Here is a 14,639-nt window from a genome sequence, read left to right as displayed (position 1 = left end):
TTTTCCTACTGCAATTCCAGTAAAAGAAATAGCACTAGCACAATTACGAGTATATTACAGCTGGCCAAATATCAGATCAAAATCATTTAATGGTACACCAGCAAATAATTCGCTTGTATTTGCTAACAAGAACAAACCCGATGGAACACCTGACTGGGTTGTTGTTGGAATACCAACCGGCAGTTATGAGATTGAAGAGATCAGTGAGGAATTTACGCGTAGAATAAAATCAATAACGGGAAAAGAATCAAAAATATCAATTAATGTTCATGAACCCACCCTGTCCTCGACGGTTGAAATAAACTCGCCTGATTATGCCGTTGATATTTATAAATCTTCAATCAGATCCGTGCTAGGATGGCCTGAAATATCACCACCGATAACACCGATACCATCTGAACCAACTCGGGCTGATTTTATCACAGATGAAAGAAAATTTATGATAGTTCCTGAATATAGAGGTAAATATCCATGGAGCTGGGGGGGGGGGCGGCATTTCCTTTTTTATAAGTGCTCCTGATGGTGAAAACATTCCTAGAATAATAGATAATGTACGTAATATTCGTTCAGGTGCTAGAGTATATCCACTCGTTGATGAAGAATTTATTAAATCATATTCAGATCCTGTTATTTTTGAATTTAAACAATCAATCAACAAACTACGAAATTTCTTTACTGATAGCTACAGCGATGACGTAAAACAAAAAATCATTGAGACGATAAAACATCTAAATCAGGTCATATCAGATATTAGATACGCTAATAAAACTATCATTGTGAACATGGTTAAATACGGTGATGAAATTATTGATAATTATAAAGCTAAACCATGGTTTCTCAATCATTACAAAATAACTGAACAACAATTACCAACATTTGTAATACCGGGGATTGATGCTGGAGAACTAGTAAAATTATTAAACGATCTTATCGACGAAAACTTCCCTAAAATACTCGATGCATGGAAAAAACTAGCACCACCTCCAACCGTTCTCAGATATGATAATGATCCACACGGCGGCGGAAGACACGTATCTCCGGGGATCGTTAATATAACACCGACGGTCGCGGTCAATCTGGTTTGTGACGTAATCGATGGCAGCTATCAAATAGATCTCGGAAGATCAAATCAGGCTCAACAAGGATACATCCTGTACACGTTCACACCACAAGTTCCCCCTGGAAGTTTAATCGTGCAAGAACCAACTAATCCCGTGTATTTGCGGTGTCACAATAATATGTTAACGCGAATCAATTTTAAACTCACAGACCACCTTAATCGCTTAATTGACATACGTGAAGAAGAGCTTGTAATAAATCTGTATGTGAAATCTTAAGGATTTCTGTCCTAAGGATTTCTGTCTAAGGACTTTTGTCCTAAGACTTTTGTCCTAAGGATTTCTGTCTAAGGACTTTTGTCGTAGATCTTCATGTAATGGAGGGTTTTTACACGCGAGGATTTCTTAACAGTTAGAAGAACATTTGTAACAGAGATCAGACTCAAATTCGATCAACTTAAAAAAATATTTTATTATTACTGGCACAAATTTGTGTTTGGTACAAATTAATCGGCCTAGGCAACTAAAAAAGCTAGTCGATGAAAGTAAAATTAAAATTTCTATCACAAAAAAAAATAGGATTTATTAATTTTCCTGATTTTTACTGAAATTGTACAAATTACTTGATTTTGACTACCAACTACCCCCTCAGAAACATAAAAATGCACGAATTACTTGATTTTGACTACCAACTACCCCGTCAAAATCAAGAAAGTTCTAACCTTGTCAAATTGTTCCTAATAAATTTTATTTATTATAAATTAATTTTATTTATTAATAATATTATTTTTACTGAGATTTTTATTTTTTTTTTACTAAAATACAACGAAATTGCTCAATTTTCCTGATTTTGACTACCAACTACCCCGTCAGAAATCAAGTAATTCGTGCATTTTTCTTTGATTTTGACTACCAACTACCCCGTCAGAATCAAGTAATTCGTGCATTTTTCTTGATTTTAGTATAAAAAAAAAATCCTCAGTAAAAATAATATTATTAATAAATAAAATTTATAATAAATAAAATTTATTAGGAACAATTTGACAAGGTTAGAACTTTCTTGATTTTGATTACCAATACACGTGGTCAGCGTTGACATGGACCCCAGTTACCAAAACTTTCATTTTCATTATCACCAGTAACGAGGTTACTCTGGATCGTTTCACCAGTAACGAGGTTACTCTGGACCGTTTCACCAGTAACGAGGTTACTCTGGATCGTTTCACCAGTAACGAAGTTACCTTCTGACATTATTTTTCTTAATTTTCTTATGCGAGTACTAATCGTTTTCTTTGCCTCATACTCGTGGGATAATAACGACTTAATTCTTTCTACGGCGGTAGAAAGAGGAACGAACTCCTTCACATGATCATCTTCTACGGTAGCTAGCGACTGAAACATTGCCGATTGAATCCGTTTCATGAGCCTGTATTCAGATGATAGTGTGTGTGTCCCCATGGTTTTACGTTCTTGTAAAATCTCAAAGTCAGAAACTATTTTTTCAGGATTAAGTTCATCAGATATATTAATTTCATCTTTTTTCAATTTTTTAATAGCGACAATTACATCAAATATATTTTCATGGTTCATTATATAATATATAAATCTTTAAAATAAAAAAAATATCACAGAACACCTATCGAGTGTATTAGCGAGTTCGTCGGGATGTTTCAAGGACAGCACAACCAAGAACTCGTAGCTTGCCACCGCAATCTACCAAGTTCATTAGGCAAATATTCCCTCTACGAGAACCCCTAACCCGCCAAACAACGGTCTAGAGGCCCAAGAGGGAGGACAGCACAATCCTCATTAAACTCGTAGCTTGCCACCGCAATCTACCAAGCTTAGAGGATATACATATAACATATAACTAACTAAGGACAGCACAATCCTCATTAAACTCGTAGCTTGCCACCGCAATCTACCAAGCTTAGAGGATATACATATAACATATAACTAAGGACAGCACAATCCTCATTAAACTCGTAGCTTGCCACCGCAATCTACCAAGTTTAGAGGATATACATATAACATATATACAATGAAATGGATATATACAATGAATGAAGAGCCCCTATCGAGTGTATTAGCGAGCTCAGATTATGAATGAACGGCACTAACTAAGGACAGTACAAACATGTACGCTCAGCAAAAACCCACCCACAATAATTAATCCAGCGGGTGATACGAAAATATGTATCAACCACAAGTCAATATTGTGGTTGGGAATTTTGCTGAGCGGGGGGGTTTTTGCGGTTCCCCCCACTATTATAAAAATCGCAATTATGCGTACACCACCGACAAATTGTCAGCCATGGGGATTCGATCCTGGACCGCGAGCGTCACAGTCCAATACCATACTGATTGAGCTATCAAACATTGTTACGAACATATGTTTCGGAAGTTAATATATAGCTAGCTATATAGCTAAGGAACCAATATTTACAGTAAACAGCGGTTTCTGAATAATAACAGTTTCTGTATTTATAACAGTTTCTGTATTTGTAGCGGTTTCTGTATTTATAACAGTTTCTGTATTTATAACAGTTTCTGAATAATAACAGTTTCTGTATTTATAACAACGGTTTCTGAATAATAACAGTTTCTGTATTTATAACAGTTTCTGAATAATAACAGTTTCTGTATTTATAACAGTTTCTGAATAATAGTTTCTGAATAATAACAGTTTCTGTATTTATAACAGTTTCTGAATAATAGTTTCTGAATAATAACAGTTTCTGAATAATAACAGTTTCTGTATTTATAACAGCGGTTTCTGAATAATAACAGTTTCTGTATTTATAACAGTTTCTGAATAATAGTTTCTGTATTTGTGGCGGTTTTCCTAAGCAGACTGAGAATCAATAATAACAGTGGCATGAACACACATCTGCAGTTCGATTACCATGACAACGGTTTCTGTTCCCACACACAGCTTCCTACGGATCAATAACATTATCATGATCTCTCGTAATGTTGTATGATGGGGAAATATTTAAAAAACATAAATAATACTTCTACGAGTAATTAATTACGATGTAATTAGTTACGATGTAATTAGTTAAACTGACTAATTACGATCATAAAAAACCAACCATCTACGAAGAAAACTATATATTACAAAGTAATCTCCCCTTATGTAATCAAAAATTCAGTAGTGTATGGAGGACCTACTGTGACATAAATTAAAAAAATTAATTCAATGTGGTGATGATAGTTATTGATACTTAAAGATAATTTTCTGTTTATATTTTTTCGAAAAAGCTGTTTTATATATATTTTCTGCCGCTCTTTGTACTGATTGCGAGTGAATATCAAAATATTTCGCCGCTGAATGCATTGAACGAAATATATTTTCTTTACCGGTTTCTATGTTTGTAGAAATTACCGCCCTTTTTCCGATTGTCTTACATCTTCCTGTATTTCCACGTGTATTATTCTCGCTGTATGTGACAACACGAAGGTTGGATAAATTATTGTTTTGAGGATTTCCATCAATATGATCAATAACAAGACCGTCATTGATCAAACCCTTGTGACACTCGTATGTAAATCTATGACAGAAATAATGTTTCTTCCCAACTGTAAATCTAAGATAACCAAAATTATTAATATAACCAACTTGTCTCTTCAACTTGCAGTGTCTGATGATACCATTAATATTTGATTCATAGTTTGTTATGACAGGATGTGGGACAAATATATTTTGCTCCATTATAATAATATTATATGTTTAAATCATTGTTTGTCTGAAATCTTGATATATAATCCCTCACGGATTTTATAGCGTTTTCACCGCTATTATTTTTTTTGTCATAATATCTTTTAAGTTCTCTGAACCGTTTTCCGCCGCACTTCCCACATAATTCTGTCTTTCCTCGCACTCCAATACCACACCGTAGACATGGTATTGGTCCTAGACTTCCTCGTCGTATGTTTTGTGAGTGCATCCAACAAAATTCCTTTCTACAGGATTTATTGCATCGATTTACCGAGCCGATCATCAACCATCTGCATTGGGACATTGTATATATATATATATAATTTTCTTTATTTAAATATTTGTTTTAATTATATGAACGAGTTTGAGAGATTATCCCAAACTAGGCCTGTTAAATATAAATTCAACCTTGACAGATTATCTTCTGACTTGCCAGTGCGAGATTTGGTTGATCCGAAAAATAAAAGTTTGATCTCGAAAATTCACGACGCCAAGAAAGAATTTTACACGGATGGTGCATCTCATACATGGTCAACGTTCAAGATTATACGCAACACTGTCAAGGACGCTACAATGAATGACAAACGAGCGGCAACTATCATTAACTACATCGCTGAATACGAGGGCAATCAAAAATATTTCTTCAGAGTAAAATTTATTGTATTAACAGAAACAGATAGTTGGATTATCCGTGACAAATATGATCCTGTCCTTGGTAATAATAAAACTATCATATTAAGTAAAAATTCCAGACCGGGTCTATTGACTGGTATTGACAAACCGTATTATGAACGAGCATATCCTGTAACGGCGGTTATTTATGGAATCTATGAGATAAATAAAAAACCTAACGTTGATAAACTAGCGCCGATGAAATTTTCAAGGTTAAATTGTGTGGCTGAACGAGTAATAGAACACTTTACAAACGCGATGCGTGGAAATGGATTAACTGATTTAAGGCGTGAAAAAATAAACTCGTGGGCTGATTCAGTTAAGGATACCGGTGCTACAATAAAAGATGTTGCTGAGTTAGGAAAAATATTAAAATTTCCAATAACCGTAGCAACAATAACGGGAGAAGTACTGTACCAGTCGAAATATAAATCGAAGGGAGCTCCAATAAATATTATCGATCATAACGCGCACGCATGGACTAACGCAGTAACAATATTTCCACATGATCGAACTGTTAGATTTTACTCCCCAGATAATTCTGGGGCAGATAGTATGTTTGATTTTATCAACGAAATAAGTAAAACCGATCCTGTATCGGTATGGTTATTTAAAAGTAATGAGGAGGGTGAATTTGATCAGTTTGTCAAACCGAACGGTGAAATATATCGCACAGAATCCCTCCATGACGAGATGAAAAATCTTGCGACGTTTTTACAGTGCAAGCACGCGGAAAATACTGACAAATTACTAACTAATTGTTTTACCGTTCCATCTGTTGCGGCTCATTTCGCCAGAGAACGAAATTCATGGAAACCAACACGATTTGATTTACTCGAGGACGTACGCGCAAGTTGCGTCGAATATGGACATGGCGGATTATGGAATACCAAATACAATTACAATGATGTTATTTCGGTTGATATGGTTGCATGTTATCCAGGAAGTTTTCTGGGATACGGAGATTGTTCTACGTACTTTGAAAGATTTGGTCACCCTACAAACGAGATGACGCGAGTGGCAATTAATGGACCATTACCTGATTTTGATCTGACTGGATTCGCCTGTATTGAGTCGTTCGAGTTTAACGAAAATCTTCACAAGATTTGTTATGTTTGGTTTGGCAGACATTTTTGTGAAAAACGTTGGGCACCTATAGTTTTGTTGCGATATATGCTAGATTGTGCGATACTGACATCGTTGGTGGTCAGTGAGGCAATTATATCATATCATGCACAGACCAAAGTTTGGTTGCCCATGTCAGATTCTGAAGTTATCAGCGAGTTTAAGGATGATATTCCTAATAAACTCAAAACCGCAAAAGATCTCGGTAGAAAAATTATAGGTAAATTTACTCAAGGTGGTGCATATGATTATAAAAGACATCACGCACGATTAATTCTAGATGATGCCGAGTACGATTTTATAATCGCTGATACAACGGCGAAAAATACGTTTGTAAATCGAGAGAGTGTTTATTTATCCGACGGAACAAAATTAGGTACGATCGTTAGTTACATAAATGACGTATCCCCGCAATATACTCATCTAAGATCTTCCATGTTGGCTTATGTTTCCATAAATTTATTATCGATGATTAATAGATTTCCTGAGACCGCAGTCAGAGTCGCAACGGACTCATTTTATATTTCAAGTAAATATTTAGAACCTGTTATGAAATTTACAAGTAATGATGAACGATGGGGTTCGTGGAGAATAAAAAAGGAACTATTACACAATTATGCAGAATAAGCAGATGTTCCAATGAGAGATTTTTATCGTAAGGGTAATAAAATATCAGAAATGTCGAAGGCACCATCGTTGAGTGATCCAATAACCAGATATAAGACAGTATATCTCAATGGACCTGGTGGATGCGGTAAAACAACTCGAACGATTAATGTTTTTAGAAATTCAGATATAATCGTGCTGACACCCACACATAGACTTGCACGTGAGATGAAACAGCGGCAACTACAATCGTGCACGTATCATAGTTTCTTTCGGTGGCGTGGGGATACATGGACTCCTGAACGGATGGGAGAAAAATATATACCTAAAATAATTATTTGGGATGAGATATGCACGGTGTCATTGGATACATTAAAAATGTTTCTTGATTGGTTGTTGACAAAAAATACCGCCATAATAATGTGTGGCGATCATGGTCAACCTCCGCCCTTTGTTGGACCATCTCCACATGATTGGTTAAAAAATTTCGTTGATTATTATGAAGAAATAGATGATGATCATAGAGCTCTTGATGCAAATTTGAAGGAGTTTAAAAAATTAATCAGATTACAATCAAACAAAATTCAGTGTGAAATAATACGTGGAGTGATCTCAGAGACATCAATGAGTGATTTTTTGAACTCATGGAGACCCAACGATTTGATCGTAGCAAGTAGAAAAATAGTCAGAGACGCTTTACAACAACAGTTATTTCAGCTACATAAAGAACAATATTCAGAACTACCCGTTCCGTTATGTTATAGACCATCAGATACACGAAAACAGAATATTAATGTTGATATTCCAGGACCCTTGACAGAGTCAAAGAAAAAAGAATCTCGTATTAAATGATATTGTCGCCGTTGATATCAGTGTGGTCGAAGATGCAATACACGCTGACAAATCTCCATGGGTGTTGGGATACGCTATGACGATCCACTCGTCTCAGGGATTAACTATTTCTGATACACGAGTCTGGATTGTAGACGATCGCATCGAGTGGTCAAATTTAGTTTATTTGGCGGTATCGAGGGTCAGAAATATATCTCAATTACGTAGAATTATAATTCCTGAAATCGTTGATAAATTTAACATCATCGATGATGATATAATAAGAAAAAAATTAATCGGATACAAACAATCTGACAAAAAAAATAAACGCGACTTTGATCTTGATGTTGAATTTATTATTGAGTTAAAACAGCAGCAGAACAATCATTGCATCAGTTGTAATTGTATAATGTTATGGCGGTATTCGAGTAATGATTCAAGACAATTTACCGTAGATAGAAAAGATAATAGTCGCGGTCATACACGAGAAAATACCATGTTAACCTGTCTTGAGTGTAATCGACGTAGAGGCGCTAGCGCCTTGAGTGCAGGCACCCTTGGCGCTAGTGCTAGTTAAGTGATCGAAATCACCGGAGTGATCGCGGTGGTAGTTGTGTATCCGCGGGAATTATTTGTAGTTGTTCACGTGTAAATCCACGTTGAGGAGCGGCCGAATCTAATCTGTAGATTGCAGGTCTGGAAACGCCTACATTTCTTCCAGTGGATCTTGTCACGGTAGATATTTTGTGTGTGGTAACACTCCAAATAGGATCAGTTGCTCTCGCTTTACCACCTTCAAGTTCACCAGGCTCACATAAATATCTGACTGTGACATCACCTAATATTTTTTGTTTTCCAGCATCTTTCCGTTGTGTTGGTATATTTTTTTTTGTGACCGCGCTAATGGGTTTCATGTTGGTTGTTCGTGTGATCTCATTATTTAATGCAGCTATCACGCCTGGTAATCTTGCAACCCATTCGCGAGATCTTTTATCCTGAATAAATTCCCTCGCGTATTGATATCCAAATAACCGTTCAGCAAGTGTTCGATTAAATCGCTCAACAATTGCTTGATCACGATGAATTGCAGTATGACCTCGTCGTATTTTGGTATTATGTTGTTTCATCAACGATGATACTGGACCAAGAAATTCCTTACCAGGATCAACCTGTAGTAGCTGTGGCCATCGCAGACCACCTCGTGGTCCACCACCTCGTTGATAAATTCGTTCAAACGCATCGGCTACTTCAGATGATGTTTTCGCTGATAGCGGCTCTGCTTCTTTATATCTACTTGCAACATCAACTACGGTTAGCGCGTACTTGTACGTTTTTCCACGCACAGTATCATGCGGTAAAAACAGAATATCAGCTTGATGAACTTCATTAGGAACACTGACATCGAAATACGAGTACTGAATTTGTTTAGGACGTGGTAGATAAATTTGCCATATTGCTTGTTTAGATAACCACGCTTTAGCAGTAGAATATTTAACCGCCGCTGCATCAGCGAGTTTACCAATTGCTGCTTTGCCTCTCCAGTATCCTCCCGGCGAATAATAAATTGATTCCATTATTAATTACCAGCCCCAATCGCTAATTTACCTTTCATCGAGGATCTTACTAACCAATTAGCTAATGATTCTCTAATATTTTTATTTTTTATAGAATTTAATGAATGAATTAATTTTACATCTGCAATATGCCTATCTTGTAGATTTTGACTTTTATAAGCTACATCATGAGCATGACAAGCTCGATCAATAGCGTTTATTGGTTCCTCGCCTGGTTTTGGTTGATCTTGATTATCGAGCCTGATATCGAGTCGAGTACCAGGACCGCAATAATTATATCCTGGTAGATGTTTTTCTCCACTATATTTAGCCCATGGAGCACCTGGAAACTTTGACATCAAATTAGCAATATCACCACCGCGCTTATTAAGTAAAAACGAAAATTTCTTTCTACCGCATATAGAACATTTTCCACCGTATGCTATTTTTTTATTTTTTGTTGTAACCGTGGCTAAATCAGTAGTTGGAGTTTTAACTCTACAGCGTAAACAATATAAATTCATGTTATAATATATATGGATATAATTGATTTCTCAGCAACTCGGCAGCGAGAGCCAGTTAAGCATCATCCTGCGCTACCGAACTCCATCAGAATGATTATCATAGGACCATCTGGATCGGGTAAGACGCAATTATTACTTAATCTGATAATGAGATGGTTGAAATGGGATAAATTATATTTAGTAGCACCATCCGTTGATGATCAACGATGTTATGATGTACTTAAAGATTTCAATGAAAACGCGCGATTACTGGATGAGGATAATGATGTTATAGAGTTTATAACCGATATTGATGAAGCACCATCCGTAGATTCCATAGACGGATTTATTAATAATTTAGTTGTATACGACGATGTGATGCTAGATAAACAATCAAATCCAGCCAGAATATTTTCCCGAGGTAGACACAAAAATACAGACGTGATCTATGTTACTCAACGATATACACAAATTCCGAAGGTGATCAGAGACAACTGCAACATTTTAGTTGTGTTTAATGGCATAGACACACACACGTTGCGAAATATTCATCAAACTTGGTGTGGTGGTGACATGGATATAATTAAATTCAAAAATTTCTTCTCACGAGCGCAAGCTACCCCGCATGGATTTATAACAATAAATTTACATGATCCAAGAACAAGATATCGTGTGGGTATTGATAAAATATTTGGGTAACAGGGGTGATGATAAAATTAAATTTAATTAAACAGATATCATTAATATAATGAACAACTGTGCGTGGCTGCGTCAAGGAACAACAGATAAATGCAACAAAAGGTGCCGTGGAGAATATTGCAAGAAACATAATTATCTTATAAAGAAAAACCCTCATGCTGGTCCACGAAGATGTGTTGGATGTAACAACGGCGTTAGAGGATTATATCAGATTTGTAAAAATTGCGGTGGAGATCGATACAGAAGTTTGATGAACTATTACAGAAAAAGAAAGAACATAAATCCAAAAATAGAAAAACCACCATCAGAACTTGAATATTACTTGAAACATAGAACAAATTCCGAAGATTCAGATGAAGATTCCCATGATTCAGATGATGATTCCCAAGACTGATAGCAGCAGAGAGGGCTCGTCTACAATTCTGTTTGGGACAAACAATAATCGTAGACGTGGTAATTGACCTCTATGAGTGGTCACTATTTTTTTTGGTAAAACACAAGGGTGACCACTCCCTTAAGTGGTCTGTTCACCCTCTCTGCTGCTAATGTGAACCGAAAAATCCAGTTAATATTTTTGCAGACTGAGACGCATTTAAATGAATCAATAATATTTGGGTAATAGTACAAGTAAGTACCAGAGAAAATTGATGAGATAAGAAGTACTGTTTGCTCTGGTTAATTATTTTTTTTTTTTTTTTTTTTACAGCGTTTCAGTTACAGCAACCGATCAAGCTGCATCTCTGCGCTTGGCGCATTAGTCATATTGTCCTGCAATCGGAACACATCGTAGCTTTCCCCTTGCTCAGATTGGTTCTGGGAGGACAATTACTGGTGACCCCTGGTTCTCATCAAGACAACGGCTGTAGTATAGAAAGCCATCGCCGCCAAAAAATGAAATTAAACAAAAAGTAACATTACAATAAACCAAGAAAAACTGAAATAAAATAAGTATGCTTGTAAAACAAAAATAGTAAAGCTCAGACAATAAGTTCAATACTGAAATAAAACAAATGAGGCGCTATACAACCTTACAGTGTTGGTGTGCCGTAAAATCCGCAAACAATGAATCAATCATCATAACCTCATAAAACTACCAACGAATGTGCAGAGACACTTGAAAGTATTTTAGCTGTGGTATTATTTAAATCCTGAAATCTTTGAGAGAGAGAGAGAGAGAGAGAGAGTTATGGACTACCCCTGGATTATGGATTTGCTCCATATATTGCAATAAGTTTGATTCTTTTTTACAACAAATTAAAATCTCATTATTGTGCCTAAAATATAACCCTCTTAGTCGGTGAAGATTTTATACCAAGTTTTTTATCTGTATATATTTCCAGCGGTTTGAATATATTCTATTTTTGTTTCTCTGTGGCACAAAAAAAGTCTCAAGTGACGATGACTATCATCACCTTGTCAATACCACCGTATTGTCATTGTCACAATAATCATTAAAAAGCTATTAAAAAGAGGATCTCAAATGGGTAATGATTGAAATTATAAAACGAGTTGAATAATGTCCATCGCAGAGTTGATTTTTTGAACGCGCGGGATCCAAGGCTGTTGCCTCGTTCGCCTTGTCCTAGGTCTGGGCCTGACCAGTCAAGGGACATGCTGTTACTCATCTGCCAGGAAACGCAGCCGAAAATGAAATACAGCATCTCTCGGTGTTTCGGAGTTTTCTGGTCTGTTTATGCACCGTGTAAAGGATCCGACTCCGGATTTATCGTTGATTTAATAGTATCGACTTTTTCCAGTACATTGTGGGTCGAAACGATAAACAGTTAACGAATTTAAATTGGTAAATATTAAAATCTAATGAACTAATTTTTTTAAAAAAAAGGCAATAGTAAAATCAATCAAGGTTTAAATCAAAGCAATGAATTATAATGCTTAAAACAATCCATTCTAATTATCCTTAAAGATACGTAAGTATTGATTTTCGGCGGATGCATTATCAATGAATAAAAAGATAATTAAAAGAGCATAATTCAAATAAAATCTACCGATGAACTTAATTGAACTGATAATAAGACAAGAATACCATGTAAGAATAAAAATGTTTATATGTTTAAAAGTTGAAAATCTTTGTAGTGAAGGCATTGTTTAAATCAAAAAATCTTTTTGATATGGTGGGATTCTGAAATGAGGCGTTTTTGACGGAAACGATTTTGTAGCGGGGCGAATTGACATGTATTTGTTTCCTTTGTGTCTTGTTTTCGTTTATTTGACTATTGATCATATTGTTTGAGGTTTACTTATTTATCTTACAAGTAAGCTTATTTTATTTCAGTTTTTTAAAGTTTATTTTAAAGTTACTTATTTTGGTTTTAATTTCATAATTTTGGCAGCGATGGGCTTCCATACTGCCGGATGCCGCTTCTGAAATTCGATGGGGACGAAATACGTCACAGTCTAAAGGCCAAACAAATCCGACTGAGGATTGGCCGCGAACTTGCAAACGAAAACGGTTGGCGGGATACTAAATTATCGATATCAGCTGATAGCAACACATGTCAATCTGGTCAATCTGGGTATTATCGGCCACCGTGTATTTTGGACAGGCCATTTTAATTTTTTGTTTTAATAACTAGGCCAATTTACTGCACATCAGTAAACTATAAACAAAATATCATACGTAAGTACTGAGTTACGTCGTAACATCTGACATCAAAGTTCCCACCCACCGTCTTAAGCACTTCCTTTCATCTTTTCAGAATTATACTTCTTTCATAGTGATATCTCATTACTTTAGAAACACTAATTATTTTAGCTAAGTATGGATAGCTAGTTCCTCTTGCATTTGTTAGAATGCTTTCAACCAGACGACCACTTGTAAAGTTAGTGTATTACGTAACCCGTTTTGACGCTCTTCATAGACGTCTTTGATTGATGTGGCACCAATGTATATATGCTTCGGTGAATAATACATTGCAGAGCTACATCATTAGCACGCAGAAAACAAAACTTTATAAGAAAAATTACATAAATGTTACTGAAAGAATTCATTTGGAAAACATTGTGATGGTATTATGATAAAATTGTTTATAATAATACAGTAAAGATATTAGATTAAGTGTATGACTTATTTCCAATACTTAATTGGCATTGTGAATATGCAGAACCTCGGTCCTTCAGTGTAGTGTTTTTGGAATGGTAAATCGGTTTTGCATCCATCATAACTTGTTTCTCTAAAACTGGTGACGCTACCAGGCAAAATGGGTGACTAAGTTGTCTAAAAGATGAAAACTGACTTTTTCTGCTAGGAAAGCAAAAATGACTTCATCCTGTGATTGTTTAAATGTACCACAGGAGGATGTACATAGAATCATTGTAGGTTTTGAGATGCAATCTCGCTTTAGCCAGTTATTTCCAGTGATATAGCTCAAGGCGAAATATAGGCATCACACCATCAAACAACTTAGCTAGACAATATGTTAACCTCATCTACACTTTGGTGGATCAAACATATTTCTGAGCTCTGGATCTGTGAATTTCAATGGATGTGGCGGCAAGCCACCACATCAAATCACAGTTATGTTGTTTAAAGTTGAACACTGTTTCGACATGTTATGTGGAGCACACAACTTGAATGGACTGATAAATAAGCAATTTTCCACTGCCAGTCCTTGTTTGTACAAATACCTTTCACTCAAATAAACATGTAATGGCTTATCTCTTGTACGTGGTCGTATTTTCTTGCATCATTGTTACACGCTATTGGTTAGTTGTCATTACATATTAAGGTAGGTAACTCATTAAATCTAATAGATGTTGCTAGGACAAAGTACTAAAATATCTGATCCGCCAAGGTGTAGATATGGTTAATATATTGGAACGTTGGCTAGCAAAGATGACCATTGAATAGCTG

The 14,639-nt window shown here is 35.8% G+C and overlaps 1 protein-coding gene across 1 annotated transcript in view; it reads left to right on the top strand.

The window, feature by feature from the left end:
• Window positions 1-13,209: 13,209 nt before the first annotated feature.
• Window positions 13,210-14,639, top strand: part of LOC149780835 (uncharacterized) — a 209,644-nt gene continuing 208,214 nt past the window's right edge. The window contains exon 1 of the mRNA XM_089936236.1: window positions 13,210-13,406. The gene's annotated coding sequence lies outside the window, so the exon portion shown is untranslated. The remainder of the gene's footprint in view (window positions 13,407-14,639) is intronic.

The sequence above is a fragment of the Sinohyriopsis cumingii genome, chromosome 16, assembly GCF_028554795.1.
Source record: "Sinohyriopsis cumingii isolate HCF-2022 chromosome 16, ASM2855479v2, whole genome shotgun sequence".
Classification (NCBI taxonomy): domain Eukaryota; kingdom Metazoa; phylum Mollusca; class Bivalvia; order Unionida; family Unionidae; genus Sinohyriopsis; species Sinohyriopsis cumingii.
This window is presented reverse-complemented; position numbering and strand designations above follow the sequence as displayed.